This window comes from Macrobrachium rosenbergii, chromosome 56 (assembly GCF_040412425.1).
Source record: "Macrobrachium rosenbergii isolate ZJJX-2024 chromosome 56, ASM4041242v1, whole genome shotgun sequence".
Classification (NCBI taxonomy): Eukaryota; Metazoa; Arthropoda; class Malacostraca; order Decapoda; family Palaemonidae; genus Macrobrachium; species Macrobrachium rosenbergii.
Window position 1 is genome coordinate 76,798,863 of NC_089796.1, and position 20,000 is coordinate 76,818,862.

A 20,000-nucleotide genomic window follows, 5' to 3' on the forward strand; every position below is an offset into this window, starting at 1 on the left:
CTTATGAAAATTGAATCTTTTGTTAATACTCGCAGTCTCGTTTCATTGCTGTAAAGAGAAGGGCACTATGGTATATTAAAACGCCTAACTTCTGATTTCAAGTAATGGAATTTTAAAGAATGTCGAAATTTAGAAGATTATTATTATTATTATTATTATTATTATTATTATTATTATTATTATTATTATTATTATTATTATTATTCAGTAGATGAAACCTATTCATGCGGAACAAATCACAAAGGGCCATTGACTTAGAAATTCAAGCTTCCAAAAGAAATATGAAATCAAGCTTCAAAGAATATGGCGTTCATTAGGAAGAAAGTAAGAGGAAGTAGTGAAATACAGAAAGAAGAATCCACTTATTAAAAAGGAAAAAAAATTAATAAAGAGATAAAAATGTATTGTAAGTTATGTAAAAGATATTGATTAAGAAAATCCTGCAACCGAGTAGAATAAACAGATAAAATACCGTGTTTCAAGGTTTTTTGTGCATTAAAATTCTGTCAGTAAAAAACAGAGCGAGAGTAGAAGAACGTCAGTCTGAGTAGAAGAACGTCAGTCTGAGTAGAAGAACGTCAGTCTGAATAGAAGAACGTCAGTCTGAGTAGAGGAACGTCAGTCTGAGTAGAAGAACGTCAGTCTGACTATTGTTTTTCAAGTGATTGTTTATAGATATGCACAATTCTCGCATTATTTCCGTAGGGAATTAGTGCCGCCAGTGTACCTCATGTGGTGCACTGTAGGCATTACTGAAGGTTCTTTGCAACCCCTTTCGTTCCTTATACTGTACCACTTCCTTTCATATTCTCTTTCGTCCACCTTAATTTCTTCAACCCTCTCCTAACAATTGATTCATAGTGCAACTGCTTTGAGGTTTTCCTCCTGTTACACCTTTCAAACTTTTACTGTCAATTTCCGTTTCAGCGCTGAATGACCTCATACGTCCCAGTGCTTGACCTTTAGCCTAAATTCTATATTCAGTTCAATTCAATTCTTGCAGCATTATATGCCCTTTTGAAGGAGCTTACTCAAGAGATTTGCTTGTCGCCAGTGAATGCAGGGCGATTCCTTTGAATTGTTTTTACCATTTATTTAATTTTTTCAGAAGTAAAATTTCTGTGTTGCTGGTCCCTAACAATCTTCTGGAACTTCACAGATAATAGACAGCAATTAAGCTGTGTGTTTTGTTACCAAAATTTTTGCTATATCTTAAAATTTCAATATATTGAAATAGGAGAATAATCGATTTGCTTCCAACGTTATCATCTGCTTGTCAGAAAATTAATTTAAAAAAATGGCATTCAACCTGCAGAGAGAACTTAGCAAAACGTTCCTCATTAAAAGTATGCACTTGAATGCAGATTTGCATGCATCGTCGTGCTTTCTTATCCTACTCATTTTCAGACTAGTAAACCTGCTTATCGATGAATTCACAAAACAAGCAAAGAAATAAAATTGCACGATTGATAACCGCACGGTTCAGTTCCTCTAGGTCTATAGCGCGATGGCATCGCTGAATAATGAAGTACAGTGCCCAAATTAATATACGAATTATTATGGTCAGATTACCTCGCAGGCACAAATTGTAGACATGTTGTTATACTAATTGAAATAGCATTGTTTTGGGGGGGACAATGCAGCTGTCACGCGTATGCTTAGTGGCGTATGCTTACGCACAGTGTATTTCTGTGGCTGCCAGGTTGTGACGTCAAGTGATTCCTAATTGAATTGTCGCTGTATTCTGTCTGACGTATGAAAGAAAACATAAATCTGATGAGTAAGTAATGCAATGTGTGCCGTGGAGTTTATCTTCCTTTCACCCTTTAAATACTTTTAAGATAAATAAGAAGGGTGTTGCAAGATAAACAGTACAATTATTATTATTATTATTATTATTATTATTATTATTATTATTATTATTATTATTATTATTATTATTACCTTCTGGGTTAATTTGGCGGATGAAATTGTGGAAATCCCATCAGATATTATTATTATTATTATTATTATTATTATTATTATTATTATTATTATTACCTTCTGGATTAATATGGCGCATGAAATTGTGGACTCTCTCTCTCTCTCTCTCTCTCTCTCTCTCTCTCTCTCTCTCTCTCTCTCTCTCTCTCTCTCTCTCTCTCTGTGAATAACTCCTGCTGGCAGACAATCCTTTCTCCCTGTGTGAACATTGTTAATCTCTCTCTCTCTCTCTCTCTCTCTCTCTCTCTCTCTCTCTCTCTCTCTCTCTCTCTCTCTCTCTCTGAAATAACTCTTGTTGACAGACAATCCTTTCTACCTCTGTGAACTTTGTTATTATGATTTTTAATCGCATCACTTAAACAACAATCTAGCTGTCAGCCCACGCATGAAATTAGTTCCCGTCGCTACTGCAACGCACACCACAAGTGCGAGGGATCGTAGTAATGACATCCGCTGCCTCCGTGTTCTCTGTTATTCTGTCTCTGGTTTCCTCTCTTAATGACGGTAGGTAGAAAAAAAAAAAAAAAAAAAAACTGTAAAAAATGTGCCGAAGTTTACTCGGCGCAATCGATTTTTTTTTTCTGTACAGCGTATATTCACGGCCACCGGAAATCGATCTATCTTTCGGTGGTCTCGGTATAATGCTGTATGAGCCGCGGGTTATGAAACGCTAACCACGGGCCGGTGGTGGCCTGTTCTGTACCGTTGCCAGACGCGCGATTATGGCTAGCTTTAACCTTAAATAAAATAAAAAAAAACTACTGAGGCTAGAGGGCTGCAATTTGATATGTTTGATGACTGGAGAGTGGATGATCAACATACCAATTTGCAGCCCTAGCCTTCAATGTGTTTAAGATCTGAGGGCGGACAGAAAAAGTGCGGACGGACAGACAAAGCCGGCACAAAAGTTTCTTTTTACAGAAAACTAAAAGAATATAAAGAGGACTCTTCAATGGCGAGATGTTTATGAAGTGGAATTTCGTTGGTTTGGAATGTTAAATTCAATGTTAACCTAGAATTTTTAATTGGCTGCTCCGTTAAATTTAATATTCTGCTTCTTTAATTAAATATATAAAATTTTTATATGTTATATTAAATTTAATATTGAATTTTATATATGTTGAATTTAGTAATAAATTTGATGTTGTATTAAATTTAATATTAAATTTGGTGTTGTAATAAATTTAACATTAAATTTGGTGTTGTATTATATTTAGCATTAAATATCTAATGTTATATTTAAAGGTAATAAATTTTATGTTATATTAAATTTAATATTGAATTTCATGTTATATTAAATTTAATAATATATTTTATGTTGTAATAAATTTGATTAAATTTCGTGTGTTATATGAAAGTAAATAATACATTTTATGTTATATTAAATTAAATTTAATGTGCTATCAACTATTCCGTCGGAGTTTTCAATTGAAAATCGTTTAGACGGCAGCACTAGTATTCTTCTCTCTCTCTCTCTCTCTCTCTCTCTCTCTCTCTCTCTCTCTCTCTCTCTCTCTCTCTCTCTCTCTCTCATTTATAATGTTTTCCTTCGCCATTATCAAGAATCCGTCGGTCATTCGCCGTGATGCTGGAGTGACGGAGGGGATTTTTGTCTCCTCGATTTTGAACTTTCTAAAGAGGAAACGCCATTCCGTCACAGAGAGAAAACAAACACGAGACACGCCAGTTTTCCGGAAGCAGACGTTTGCTGATGTTTGTTTACCCAAGTCGCACTTGCGATATGTTTGCTCAGGTTTAGCCTGGGATTCCGTGTACGGCGACGAAGGTCTGTGTGTCGAACAGGATCTATCTGCCAGACCACCTGACTGGTATAAACAAAAGTCCGCGGTGTTTTATAGGCGGACATATTCGCTTATTTACCTTCGAATGTCTTGCGCGCGCGCGCGAGCGAGCGAGCGAGCGAGCCTCGCGGTCCGCGCGCCATGTGGCACTCGGGTACCTGAAAACAAAAAACGAAAAATATTTCAATAACGGCAAAAAAAAAAAAAAAAAAGAGTTGTAAAAAAAACTTGTTTTAAGATTCTTCTTCTTCTTCTTCTTCTTCTTCTTCTTCTGGCGTTGCAGCACCAGCAAAGCAGAAGACTGTACCCTTCGGATACACAGAAATAGTAAGATTAATAAAAAAGGAAAAGATATTAAAAAAAACTCGTAAAAACTTATTTTCAGATCCTTCTTCTTCTTCTTCTTCTTCTTCTTCTTCTTCTTCTTCTTCTTCTTCTTCTTCTTCTTCTTGTGGTGGCGTATTTGTGAACGTCAGTGGATGTGTTCGTTTAAGCGAAATGTTTTGCTCAAGAATGGTGGCCGCATGTCTCTTGGCACAAACTCTCTTTTATTTTCTTCTCTCCCGAGACTTTAGCCAGGTCGGTGCCAAAAGTGCGAGCACCAGCGATGCAAATGATAGTTGGAATTTCAGGAAATGAACAGGAAGAATTGAGGAGGAATTCATGAGCGGATCGCGTTAGCGAAGACGTGATAATTATGACTGTAGCTTAGCATGCGTAATTTTAGGTGCCGCGCGAAGGATTAGCAAGCGTAAAGCATTAGTTGCGTTTCCATTCGTGTAATTTCATCTCATTTACTGACGGCATTAGTATTGGCATAAAAGATACATTTGTAAATGGAAATTTCAAAAGAAGGGTGAGATAACAGCACATAATTCCTATGAGAATAGTGAATCTATTGTGACACCCCACCTTATACATACTTATACCAAGAAAACTGTCAAGAGATTTCCTTTGTTCAAAATGTACGTATGCCATTTCACTCTGCCTCACATCTCTTTCTCTAAATGCGAAGTCGCTATGTACCTCAGGTGTGAAAAGGGGGGCTGGTGGGGGGTGTGGGGGCTACGTACGACAAGGCGCCGTCGCAAAGGTCGCATAGGCCTCAGGGCTCGTGGGGATTTACCCAACAAATACAAAGGACAGAAGGAAAAAAAAAACAAAACCACGTCACTCGTTACCCAGATCTTCCTAAGCGGATGCTGGCTGTATGAAATATGCCTGCGTCTTTTTCCTAGAAAACCCCAAGTCACTTTTTTTCTCTCTCTTTGTTTGAATATCCCCCCCGTCCGCCCACGTCTCTCTCTCTCTCTCTCTCTCTCTCTCTCTCTCTCTCTCTCTCTCTCTCTCTCTCTCTCTCTCTCTCGCTTTGACACCGACACAAACAAACCTGAGGTCTTGTTTAACTCTTTATAATCGTTTATTTGGCCGGTAGGTTGTCCCGAGTATTGTTTACTGAACAATCGTCACCTTCTCGTATTTATGTCTGCCCCCCTTTTGTTCGCTCGGTTGCTCTTTTTCTCTGTCGGCCCCTTTTCTCTGACTTCTTATTCTCTTATGAATTTCTTACGTCTGGGTTCCCAGTGTCGTTAGTTTCTTCTTCTTCTTCTTCTTCTTCTTCTTCTTCTTCTTCTTCTGTTCTGTTTTTGACTTCTAAAACTGAATGGCTCGAAGTTATCTTCTCAAGGAGTAGGTCTTTAGTTTTCTGTAAAAGGAAACTATTGAGATGGTTTTGTCTGTCCGTCCACTCTTTTTCTGTCCGCCCCCAGATCTTGAAAACTACTGATGCTAGAGGGCTGTAAATTGGTATGTTTATCATCCATCTTCCAATCATCAAACATACCAAATTGCAGCTCTCTAGCCTCAGTAGTTTTTATCTTATTTAAAGTTAAAGTTAGCCATAATCGTGCTTCTGGCAACGACATAGGATAGGCAACCACCGAGCCGTGGTTAAAGTTTCATGGGCCGCGGCTCATACAGCATTAAACCGAGACAACCGAAAGATAGATCCATTTTCGGTGGCCTTGATTATACGCTGTAGCGGCTGTACAGAAAACTCGATTGCGCCGAAGAAACTTTCGGCTCATTTTTTACTTGTTCTATTTTTATGTTTACCGATGAGGCCGGATTATCCCTCGAGATTCTTTCAGCATCGGATAAATTCCAGGCAGCTGCATCGTGATGCCGGCAGTTGAGATGAATGAGAATTGTTGTATTTTCGATAAGGTAAATTAGGTCTTCAGTTCTCGTCTGTTGGAGGAAATGTTATTTGAAATTTGAAACGTTGTCGCCTGAGCCGCTAAGGCAATGGCTCCCGAAATCAAGGACCTAACAGCGGGCGTCCTTTCTCAGGGAACGTTCGGAACGTCCTTAGAAGGTCGGAGGAATATCATTTTTCACAGTCAACCTTCCTCGCTCACTACAAATTTGCCTAAGTTTCGTCCGAGTTTTCTGTACAGCGTGTAATGCTGTATGAAACTTTCAGTCGCTGCCCATGAAACTCAGTCACGGTCCGGAGGTGCCCTGCGTTGTTGGCACGTATATCAGTGCCTGAATTACGATTGTGGTGAACTTTAACCTTAAATAAAATAAAAGATACTGAGGCTAGAGGGCTGCAATTTGTTACGTTTGATGACTGGAGGGTCGATGATTACCGTACCAATTTGCAGCCCCCTAGCCTCAGTACTTTTTAAGATCTGAGGGCGGAAAGAAAAAGTACGGACGGACGGACAAAGCCATTCAGCAGTTTCCTTTTCCAGAAAACTAAAACAGCAACGCCGAACTTCAAGGGAAATATAATAAAGAAGTTTCCCATTCTGTATAAAAGCTGAAACAAAGCTGAAGCCTGAATAGTCAAACTGATGTTGTAGCATCCAGAGCAAACCGAAGAAGTAAAACTGTTTTTCCATCAATTTTCTATCATTATTTCCAGCTGCACGGCGTCGGTGCATCCGCAGCAGCCGATTCAGCAGCGTTCGACTGAGCGTGCAGCAGCAGCAGCCGAAGAAAGCCTCTGGGAGAAAGCCGAGAAGGACGATGTTCCCTGAAAGAATGTCGCCATCAGCTCGGAAGAAATTCGATTTTCCGGGGGCCCTCGTTGGAGGGCCTTTGATATTGTTTGCCTGCGTCTTATTCCGGGTAATAAAGTGACGTGTAACTCGTTTCCTCTCGCGGGATGGAATTCCAAGCAAGGGGGCGTTTTTCCCTGGTGCGGAATCTCAGCAAAGGGCCTTCATGGGAATCGACTAATGATATACAGGTTTTTTTTTTTTTTTAGTTTTCTGTAAAAGAAACTGTTGTGCCAGCTTTGTCTGTCCGTCCGCACTTCATTCTGTCCTCGCTTTTTTCCGTCCGCCCTCAGATCTTAAAAACTACTGAGGTTACAGGTCTGCAAATTACTATGTTGATCATCCACCCTACAGTCATCGAACATACCAAATTGCAACCCTCTAACCTCAATAAGCTTTATTTTATTTAAAGGTTAAAGTTAATATAATCGTGCTACTGGCAACGATATGGGATGAGCCACCACGGGGCGGAGGTTAAAGCTTCTTGGGCCGCGGCTCATTCAGAACCTCCGAGACCACCGAAAGATAGATCTATTTTCCGTGGCCAGTTATACGCCGTAGCGGCTGTACAGAAAACTCGAATTGCGCCGAAGAAAATTCGGCGCATTTTCCTGTTTCTTCTGTGTCTTTTTCATTATTAGCACTTAAAAACTACTTATTCTCCCCATAACGTCAGTTTTGTTATTTAAGACTGATAAAGTGGCGGCGTGTCACCAATCAGCAATATTGTATATTTGTTAGGGCAATTGCACTATTTACATTAGCAACTTTGAGAAAATGGAACTTATCAATCTTGAATCTTGAGTGGGTAGTAGCCAGGAGACGCAATTGGTCGTCGACTCTTAAGCCCATTGATTATCCATGGAGTAGGAAGTGAAGGGCTCATAGCCTCAACTCAAAATGATTTGTTGAAAACACGCACACACATTATATATATATATATATATATATATATATATATATATATATATATATATATATATATATAATATATATATATATATGTGTTTGTGTTTATGTGTTTGTTTGTTTGTTTGTGAGAGAGAGAGCTTATTTTCAGACTATGTTAATGTCTGTTTATGAGAACGTTAATTGACTCAGGCTTTAAAACATATTTTTATATATACAGTACATCTTGCTACTTCTTTCTCTATTTTCCTTCCTAGAGTTTTCACATGACAATCAATGGCTGTGTCTTGAGATAACGTAAATAACTGTTCACATTAGAGTCCATGAACTTGTCACAGATTAACCTTTACACTTTCACATATCTCCTCTAGGCTTCCACAATGACTGTGTCTTTGAACAAGGCAGATTTAGACACTGGACAGGCACAATATGATAATAAAGAGTTGTTATGATATGCAATAAGTGGCACATATTGTTTTAAATAATTTCAAATTCTAATTCTCCTTCTTTTTTTTATTCGGGGATGTTTTTCAGTCCTCGTGAAAGAAAGAAAGAAAGAGAAGGAGAATTATGATAATATCAATATCTCTCTTTAGTGAGAGAGGAAGAATTATTTTCGAGCATTGGTTTATTAGTTGCATTCTTGAAATCGCTCACATAAACTCCATCAGGCATTTCAGACTATAATGCTTAGGCAACATGCGTGCATGAAGGATAAGTTCTCCAAAAATAGAAGTGAATCAGCATATTTATCAACTGCAATATCCTTCAGCATATTTATCAACTGCAATATCCTTTTTGATCTCTTCGCTTTGCAATTCGCCCAGTCCTCTCGAGTGACGTCAATCAAAGCTTCTTTGACGAGATCTTTAACCTCTGCCGTTTGGTTTTATTTTATTTTGCTGTCAATGCATTTACTTGCGTTATCGCTACCCTCTTTGCAAATTCGGCTAATGGTTGTTTCACACACGTCACTTGCCTCGGATTTAAATAAGCTGTGAAGCAATGTTGCTCTAGCAACGTGAGTTGGTGTAGGGTTTTACATATTTAAAGGCTGACTTATTTCGTGGGCTTTTCTGTGGATGGCCCCTGAAGAATGCCTTTTCTTTCCTGGATTTTTGTGGTAATTGGCACAGTTTTTTTTTTTCGTGTCCCTGGAGGCCGACATCTGGAGAAATGAAAGGGCAACTGGGCTGGAGTTTGGTGTTTTTTTTTCTATTCATACTTTTTAGCCATTAAGTATTTGAAATGCCTACAGTAAGGAAATGTCAGGTATATGCCTTCGAACTTTAAAGAGGTGGTATAATTAATGTCCTGCTGATCGTAAGATTCTGAAAATGCATTTACATTCCTGCTGAGCGTAAGGTTCTGTTTCTTAATTTACAGTCGTGCAGATCGTAAGATTCTGAAAATGCATTTACATGCCTACGGATCGTAAGATTCTGGTTCTTAATTTACAGTCCTGCAGATCGTAAGATTCTGATCCTGCATTTACATTCCTGCTGAGCGTAAGATTCTGGTTCTTAATTTACAGTCTTGCAGATCGTAAGATTCTGATCCTGCATTTACATTCCGGCTGAGCGTAAAATTCTGGTTCTTAATTTACAGTCCTGCAGATCGTAAGATTCTGATCCTGCATTTACATTCCTATGGATCGTAAGATTCTGGTTCTTAATTTACAGTCCTGCAGATCGTAAGATTCTGATCCTGCATTTACATTCCTGGACCGTAAGATTCTGGTTCTAATTTATAGTCCTGCAGACTGGGATCTGATCCTGCATTTTACATTTCTATGGATCGTAAGATTCTGGTTCTAATTTATAGTCCTGCAGATCGTAAGATTGATCCTGCATTTACAGTCCTATAGATCGCAAAGATTCTGATCCTGCACTACATTCCTACTGATCGTAAGATTCACATCACTGCATTTATTCCTACTGATCGTAAGATTCTGTTCTTAATTTACAGTCCCGCTGGGATCGTAAAAGATTCTGGTCCTGCATTTACATTCCTACTGATCGTAAGATCCTGGTTCTAATAATTTACAGTCCTGCCCCCAGATCGTAAGATTCTGATCCTTCATTTACATTCCTACTGATCGTAAGATTCTGGTTTCTTAATTTACAGTCCTGGCAGATCGTAAAGATTCTGATTCTGCATTTACATTCTACTGATCGTAAGATTCTGGTTCTTAATTTACAGTCCTGCAGATCGTAGATTCTGATTCTGCATTTGATCCTACAGATCGTAAGATTCTGATCCCTGCATTCCACATTCCCTACCGATCGTAAGATCTGGTTGTAAATTACAGTCCTGCAGATCGTAAGATTCTGATTCTGCATTTACAGTCCTACAGATCGTAAGATTCTGATCCTGCATTTACATTCCTACTGATCGTAAGATCCTGGTTCTTAAATTACAGTCCTGCAGATCGTAAGATTCTGATCCTTCATTTACATTCCTACTGATCGTAAGATTCTGGTTCTTAATTTACAGTCCTGCAGATCGTAAGATTCTGATTCTGCATTTACATTCCTACTGATCGTAAGATTCTGGTTCTTAATTTACAGTCCTGCAGATCGTAAGATTCTGATTCTGCATTTACAGTCCTACAGATCGTAAGATTCTGATCCTGCATTTACATTCCTACTGATCGTAAGATCCTGGTTCTTAATTTACAGTCCTGCAGATCGTAAGATTCTGATCCTTCATTTACATTCCTACTGATCGTAAGATTCTGGTTCTTAATTTACAGTCCTGCAGATCGTAAGATTCTGATCCTGCATTTACAGTCCTAGAGATCGTAAGATTCTGATCTTGCATTTACATTCCTACGGGTCATAAGATTCTGATCCTGCATTTACAGTCCCTCAGATCATTAGATTCTGATTCAGACTTTAAAGTCCTACAGATCGTAAGATTCTGATCCTGCATTTACAGTCCTACACATCATAAGATTCTGATTCCGACTTTAAAGTCCGACAGATCGTAAGATTCCCATCCTGCGTTTACAGCCATAAATTAGGATATTGGTGTTTCCAGTCCTAAACTAGATAACTGGTGCAGCGTCATTTCTCTGTGGACCCGACGCAAGCGCCCAAGATTTGCTCGAATGAAAGTGGAAAGAGTCAAACGGGAGTAAGTGGAGAGCAAATCCTAAAGAGCAATGCAGCTGGAACCAGCCAAAGGCCTCAGAGAGCCTTTAGCACTACTTACAGTGCAGCGCGCAAGGCATACTGCTGGCATTACCACTTGGCGGAAAGAGAAAGAGAGACTATTCAAGACAGACATTATTATTATTATTATTATTATTATTATTATTATTATTATTATTATTAGTTATTCAGAAGATGAGCCTATTCATATGGAACAAGCCCCCAAGAGCCACTGACTTGAAATTCAAGCTCCAAAGTTATGGTGCTCATTAGGAAGAAGTAAGAAAGGTAAAGGGAAATGCAGAAAGAAGAGATCTCATTTATTAAAAAAGAAAAAATATATATATTAACAAGTTAATAAACAATAAAAACGTATGAATATGCAAGGAGAACAGCATTAGGGAAGTAATGCATTGCATCTCCGCTTGCAACGTTTGAAAGACACTCGATGCAAGGCTGATGCCAGAGAGTTCAAATTAGCAGGCAAAGCAGTGAACGCTGGGAGTCCCAAGGGGACGCATCCGTAAAATCTCCCATGCAAATCCTCGCTAAATCCTCAGCTAGCTCTCCCGTGACTTGCCTGACAGGATTTTCACGCCTCTTCTTTTGCTGGTGGGGATTAAGTAAATACAGCATTTCCCGCTGGTTACTCTTCTGAATCTTTTCTCTTTTCCTTTTGCCGTTAAACGCCGTGCCTGTTTTTATTTCACTTCGTATATATTGTTTTTTCAAATAGTTTGACCTCCACTGAGCTGACTGTCATCTCGCAGCTTATCGTTTCTGCTTCTGGAACTGTTTGGGTTTGTAATGTTGACTCGGGTGATACAGTTTTTCGTTCATTTTTATGGAACTGTTTTAGCTTGTGATATTGATTCTGGTGATACAGTGTTTTTGTTCATTTGCTTAATTAATTCATCCTTCCCTCAGTTACTAAAACTTAGTCTTTATTTGACAGAGACAGAGAGAGACGGCGGATTTATCGAAGTTCATGACCGTCGCATCCGTGAAAGGTATGGATATATATTCTTTTTTCAAACATTCAAACATCGTATTTGAAAGACATTTCATTTAACTATCTTGTGTCATGTGGAGAGTGAGACAGAATTCTGAAGTCACGGTTATAAATATTTTTGTAGAAATCACTTATGTGGTTTTCTTTATAAATATCATTTCAGCAGCACACGAGAAACATAATTTTACTTGTACGAAACTCTCAGCCACGGCTCGACGGTGGCGTGCGTTGTTGGCACCTATAGCGGAGCCAGACGCACGATCATGGCTAACTTTTAACCTTAAATAAAATCCAAACTACCGAGGCTAGAGGGCTGCAGTTTGGTATGTTTGATGATTGGAGGGTGGGTGATCAACATAACAATTTGCAAACCTCTAGCCACAGTGGTTTTTAAGAAGTGAGGGCGGACAGAAAAGTGCGGACGGACGGACAGAAAAGCCAGCGCAATAGTTTGCTTTTACAGAAAACTAAAAAAGGTGGGTGTATGTGATGATAGTGAATGAGACACCTCGTCGTAATACAAATATACTAGAACCAAAGAGACGTGATGGAAATGAGGGTGCTTTAAAGACTGCAAATTGAAATAGCCGACAGCGAACGATGACGCACGTCTGAGGAAAGCGAAAGAGAACGAGAATGAAAATGGGTGAGAGAGAGAGAGAGAGAGAGAGAGAGAGAGAGAGAGGGAAAAAGTGGGTTAAAAGGGACGTATGAGAAGAAATGAGACGGATACAGATAAAACTACGAAAGGAAGACGGCCTCTGAGCATGGAACACACATTGGGTTCGATGGTTGTCAGATCAAGGCCTCCAGAAATCAGGTCGAGGCCCTCCAGAAAATACGGTCGAGAAAAGACGACGAAACACCGAATGGAATGTTGTGACCGTGACTCGAATAAGGGAAAATCCTCTCTGCTCTTCTGCGGATATGTTTACACAGCGCTTGTCAGCCTTGATGGCTGTGTTGTTAACAGGAAGTACAGTGTAGGAGTTGTTGCATGGCCATGTTGCATTTGCTATGGCTGGAAGTCCTGGTATTTTCGCTGGCGTGGCTTCGTCGCTGTGTTTTCCGTGGGCGTTTAATGTTTCTCACTTTTATTTTTCTTGTTTGACGTAAAATTAATTCTTCTTCTTCTTCTTCTTCTTATTATTATTATTATTATTATTATTATTATTATTATTATTATTATTATTATTATTATTATTCGGAAGATGCACCTTATTCATATGGAACAAACCCACCATAGGGCCCATTGACGTGAAATTCAAGCTCCCAAAGAATTTGCAGATATACTCGCAGTTGTATGTTTATACTTGAATAGTTCTTGAATGAGGCAAAAGCAGTGATTATTTATAATAATCTATCGACTCATCTTGTCCCAAATAAGCACGTGTTCATTTCAGTGAAATTTTTCCTTAATTGGTTGAAGTAAGTGTGTTTTTTTTATTTTTTGGCAGCCTGGGTCATATCAGGCGCCATATTTAAATCACTCAAGCTCGGCGCCACTTGCCGAGCCCCTGTTCCCCAAAGTTGGTCTGTGCCATGTCTTTATCAAGGCATTCCAAGTACTGGTTTATTTCATAAATTTTATTCATTCGTTTGTTTGTTCCTGATTACAGACATACAGTTTTATTTGCTGTTAATTGTAATTAATTATAAATCGTTTTAAACTTATTCGGTGGTGTTTATACATAGCTAATCATTATAGTCTGTTATGATTTTTGTAAGAATATTTTATCATTTATAATCATTATATTCTGTTACGATTTTCGTAAGAATACTTTGTCATTTATAATCATTACAGTCTGTTATGATTTATGTAGAAATATTTTATCATTAATAATCATTATAGTTTGTTATGATTTATGTAGAAATATTTTATCATTAATAATCATTATAGTTTGTTATGATTTATGTAAGAATATTTTATCATTAGTAATCATTATAGTTTGTTATGATTTATGTAGAAATAGTTTATCATTTATAATCATTATAGTTTGTTATTATTTTTGTAAGAATATTTTATCATTTATAATCATTATAGTTTGTTATGATTTTCGTAAGAATATTTTATCATTTATAATCATTATAGTTTGTTATGATTTATGTAAGAATATTTTATCATTAGTAATCATTATAGTTTGTTATGATTTATGTAGAAATATTTTATCATTAGTAATCATTATAGTTTGTTATGATTTATGTAGAAATATTTTATCATTTATAATCATTATAGTTCGTTATTATTTTTGTAAGAATATTTTATAATTTATAATCATTATAGTTTGTTATGATTTTCGTAAGAATATTTTATCATTTATAATCATTATAGTTTGTTATGATTTATGTAAGAATATTTTATCATTTATAATCATTATAGTTTGTTATGATTTATGTAGAAATATTTTATCATTTATAATCATTATAGTTTGTTATGATTTATGTAAGAATATTTTATCATTAGTAATCATTATAGTTTGTTATGATTTATGTAGAAATATTTTATCATTTATAATCATTATAGTTTGTTATGATTTATGTAAGAATATTTTATCATTAGTAATCATTATAGTTTGTTATGATTTATGTAGAAATATTTTATCATTTATAATCATTATAGTTCGTTATGATTTATGTAAGAATATTTTATAATTTATATACCTGCATGCGAACATTACATTCTGTGGAATCTTTTTGTGCGAGTTCAAGGCCTTCCTGACGATTTTATTAAAGCAAATAAATGTTGTAAATAATAATAACGCAGTGGATGAATCTTTTTCAGACAGAAGTTCCCCAAATGAAAATGGCTGAGACGTGAATTATTTCTCAAAACAAGAATACGTGAAAAGATCATGTATATGTTTTTTTTATATCTGAAAAGTAATACAGAAGGAAGTAATTTGAATAAGAACATCGTTTATATATGCATATTCGTACGTACACACACACACGGGTGAGTTGATGGGAGACGATAATCACTTATACCTCTCTTGTGGCCGAACGGTTAGAGCGTCCCTGTAGTCCTGAGTCCTCGTCCGTCGCTGGTTCGACCGCAAGGGCCTGGTGGACTTGTTATCAACTAAAAAATTCCTTCGGTAACATATATGAAAATATATTATTTTCGAGGTAGAGCAATTGGATATTAAAAGGACGTTTGTAGCTTTCTGATTGTATATGAATCACAGTGATGATGATAAATAGTATATATATATGTTATATATATATATATATATATATATATATATATATATATATATATATACTATGTATATATATACATATATATAATACATATATATATATATATATATATATATATGTGTGTGTGATATATATAGGTATACATATATATATATATATATATATATATATATATATATATATATATATATATATATATATATATATATATATATATATATATAGGTGTGTGTATATATATACATAGATAGATAGATATAGGTATACATATATATAGGTATATATATTACTAAAAGGACCTAATTCAAACTGGATGGTATGTAAAGGAGTTTTTTATTCAGAAAAAGTAAAGTTTGAATGAGGTCCTTTTAGTAATTCTACTAATGCACAGAACAATTGTGTAGGTGATAAAGTTAATAGGTATATTTATGCATACCTATATATATATAGGTATATGTATGTACATATATACAGTATATATAATATAACGTAACCAAATGACCAAGAAGAATTTCGACAAAATTCTCTCCAGGTAAATCCAACCCTGATTGATGTATGTAACAGATTCGATATCAGTAATTAAGAATTTCTTTTTTTCTTTTTTTTTTTATTCATGAACCTTCGTTGGTCCAGCATGCAGTTCATCACGTCTCCCCTTCCAAGGATCTTTTAAATGCAAGGAATATAGTAATTAACAGCAGCAGAGAAAGTTAATATAAATTCTGAGAGTAATTGAATTATCCCTTATCCGGCTCCCTCGTCATTCATCTCGTATTTTTTTTTTTTTTGCTTTTCTTCTGTGTTCCCTTTGGCGTCTTGGAACTAATCTTCGTAGAGTCGAGGGCACCTTCCGGTCCAGCCCTCTGGAGGAGACCCGGCTGCCAGATCGATTTCGTTCTTCTGTTTGTCAGTCCCCCCTCGTCAAAGGTAATTAGAGATGAGGACAGAGACAGGAATGATAATAATAATAATAATAATAATAATAATAATAATAATAATAATTATGGGTCATTCCCCCTTGTCAAAGGTAATTAGAGATGAGGACAGGACAGGAATAATAATAATAATAATAATAATAATAATAATATAATAATAATAATAATAATAATAATTATGGGTCATTCCCCCTTGTCAAAGGTAATTAGAGATGAGGACAGGACAGGAATAATAATAATAATAAAAATAATAATAATAATAATAATAATAATAATAAAAATAATAATAATAATAATTATGGGTCATTCCCCCTCGTCAAAGGTAATTAGAGATGAGGACAGAGACAGGAATAATAATAATAATAATAATAATAATAATAATAATAATACACACACTATTGGGGCAGTCCCCCCTTGCCAAAAGGTATTAGAGATGAGACAGAGACAGGGTAATAATAATAATACAATAATAATAATAATAATAATAATAATAATAATAATAATAATAATAATGGGTCATTCCCCTTTGTCAAGGGTAATTAGAGATGAGGACAGAGACAGGAACAATAATAATAATAATAATAATAATAATAATAATAATATAATAATAATAATAATAATGGGTCATTCCCCTTTGTCAAAGGTAATTAGAGATGAGGACAGAGACAGGAATAATAATAATAATAATAATAATAATAATTATGGGGCAGTCCCCCTTGCCAAAGGTAATTAGAGATGAGGACAGAGACAGATAATAATAATAATAATAATAATAATAATAATAATAATAATAATAATAATAATAATAATAATAATAATGGTGAAGAAATCCACAATGTTTACATTCAAAATACATATCGTTTGTATATATATTTCTAATATATATTTACACTTGCACCACTGTGGATTTCTTCACCATTTTAGTGACTCGTGCTACTATGAGATTTTTATGAATAATAATAATAATAATAATAATAATAATAATAATAATAATAATGTCTTTAGATGTCTGTCGCTTTATTATAGGAACAGATTGTGTTCAAATTGTAAGTGAACTCCTGCTGTGTAATATTTTGCATTGCCATTTCATGACGCGTAACCCAGCCTGACACTAACTTTAATTTTGTTCATATAGGATAACTGTCAATTAAAACTGCACAAGTATTAACCGTTAATAGGGAAAGCTTGGTAATGCGTGTATGTGCAGCGAAAAAAGCTTTTTAATTCTCCCACAGTTTTTGGACGAATCCGGGAAACCCACTCGCTGGATGACCCTCCTCCATTGATTAGTTTTTAGTTCGTATTGAGAACTGAATTGATTAGTTTTTAGTTCGTATTGAAAAAGATTTCAATATATCTTCCCAGCGATTCTTATTTATCCAGCCCTTAGCGAAACCAAGGCTGGACAGTCGACCTAAAAAAGTCCTTTTTCCTTAAAAAGATACTTTTCTCTCTGGTCCGCTGGTGTAGTGGTTAGTGTCGTGGTATGCCACTCAGATGTCGTGGGTTCGCGTCTCCCCTAGGGCGATGAAAAATCACTGGCTCTGTGTCATGATCAGTTACTGCTGCAGTGTGGGGTCTGCTGCGGTGGGTGGTTGAAACCAACATTCTTTGGAAGCTTACAGAATTTCAAGTCAGTGGCCCCTTTGGTGTGCTTGTTCCATGTAAATAGGTTTCATCTACTGGAATAATAATAATAATAATAATAATAATAATAATAATAATAATAATAATAATAATAATAATAATAATAATGGATTTACTACAAGTAATAATAAAACGCCCAAAATGCTGAGCCGTTCAAAGTTTATAATATCTCTCGAGAAACTCCAGGTCTGCCGATGCAAAAGTTCCATTCCAGCAGAATTCCAGCACAGACGGAAATGCATCTAATTTTTGTGCGGTAGCAATATATCCTTTACGTCATTCGAGGAAATATGCTTAGGAGGGAACTCCACGGCCGACAGTAATAGATACGATTCTTATTTGTTCTGAAGACGATAGATAGCTCTCTCCCAGCGTCATTCCTTGTGCGTCCTTCTTTCGAAAAATGATTTCCTGGGCTTGATTATAATAATAATAATAATAATAATAATAATAATAATAATAATAATAATAATAATAATAACACGTTTTAAATTCTACATTTTTTCCCTATCTTCAGTTTGTTGTTGTCATATTCTTACGTTGCTTTTTATCACCATTGCAATTTGAAGCTTTTTGTATTCACGTGTTTACTTACATTTTTATCATTGCTTCTCCTAATGTGACCTCTTTCCTTCGATGTTCTCGGCTCTGCTTCTTCCTCCACCCCTTCCACTCCCCCTCCCACCCCCTCCTCCTTTCACATTCTGTCCTCCTCCTCCTCCTCCTCCTCCTCCTCCTCCTCTTCTTGGCGGTAGCTTGGGTTGGTGTGGAATCAAGCATGCTGCCTGGAATGAGGTCTTGAGCGTCGCCTGGAAGATATCAGGGCGCCTTGTGTAATGGCCCAGACTTTAGAATGGATTACGCTCTCTCACGCTCTATATTTTCGTTTCTTTTTTCTGGCCCTGTTTTTCTTTCATTCGCCATCTCTCTCTCTCTCTCTCTCTCTCTCTCTCTCTCTCTCTCTCTCTCTCTCTCTCTCTCTCCGTCGTAAAAATGAGTCCCTTTTTTTTTTATGAATGGAATAGATTGGTGAAATGTGAATATCGAAGAGAAGGAACAAGTGGGGAATATTAAAGATGGTAAGTTTTTCTACGAATAGTGAAGAAAAGTTCACCAATAGGCGCGAAGAACCATTTTTAAATATTTTGTTAATTTTTTTTTACATGTCCTCTCTCTCTCTCTCACATGGCAAAAAAGATGGCATCTGAAAAATTTATTTTGTTTCTTTGGGAGTGATCTGGTTAAAATGTCATCATTTGGAATACGTTTAATTTTATAAGTAAGCAACTAAAATATACTTTCAAAATTCTGTTGATGAATGGAAAGAAGGTTTTGTTCAGTGAAGACAGGAAAAACTCAGTTCGAAACTCTACTGACAGTCGTATTCAGAGTCCTAGTAACGATACACAAAGGGAGGTAGAGATGTCTAGAAATTCTCGGAAACACCGAATTTCCTTTAAAAAAGTAAAAAATGCGCCGAAGTTTCTTCGGCGCAGTCGAGTTTTCTGTACAGCGTATAATTAAGGCCACCGAAAATAGATCTGCCTCTCGGTGGTCTCGGTATAATGCTGTATGAGCCGCGGCCCATGAAACTAACCACGGCCCGGTGGCGCCCTGTCCTACATCGTTGCCAGATGTACGAATATTGCTAACTTTAACCTTAAATAAAATAAAAACTACTGAGGCTAGAGGGCTGCAATTTGGTATGTTTGATGATTGTAGGGTGGATGATCAACATACCAATTTGCAGCCCTCTGGCCTCAGTGGTTTTTATGATCTGAGGGCGGACGGACGGACAAAGCCGGCACAATAGTTCTCTTTTACAGAAAACAGAAAAGAAAAATATCTCAAAAAAAAGAAAAATACCGCGCGAGTTCTCTTTCATCCTTTAGTCCTGTGAAAAATTTGAGTTATATTAGTATAACTTTTCTCGTTTTAAAGATTTGGATTTTTTTTTTTTTAGCTGGGTGCAAAAAATTTAATCTTGCATTTTCAGAAACGATTCTGTTGAGAAAATGCTAATCTGTCTCGTAAAGAAAAACTTAAAATAGATCTACGTGAATTTTACAGTGATTCGAAAATTTGCAATAAAACGTTTCACAATTTTCCTTTCGATTTTTTACGTAACATTTTTCTTTATATTATTTTCGATACTCGAGTTAAGTTATATATCGCCGCAAGTCTAAGAAGTTTGCCTAGAAATGGGACCTGTGAGGAACCATTTTCTTTTTTTATGATATTAGTTTTCTGTAAAAGAAAATTATTGTGCCGGCTTTGTCTGTCCGTTC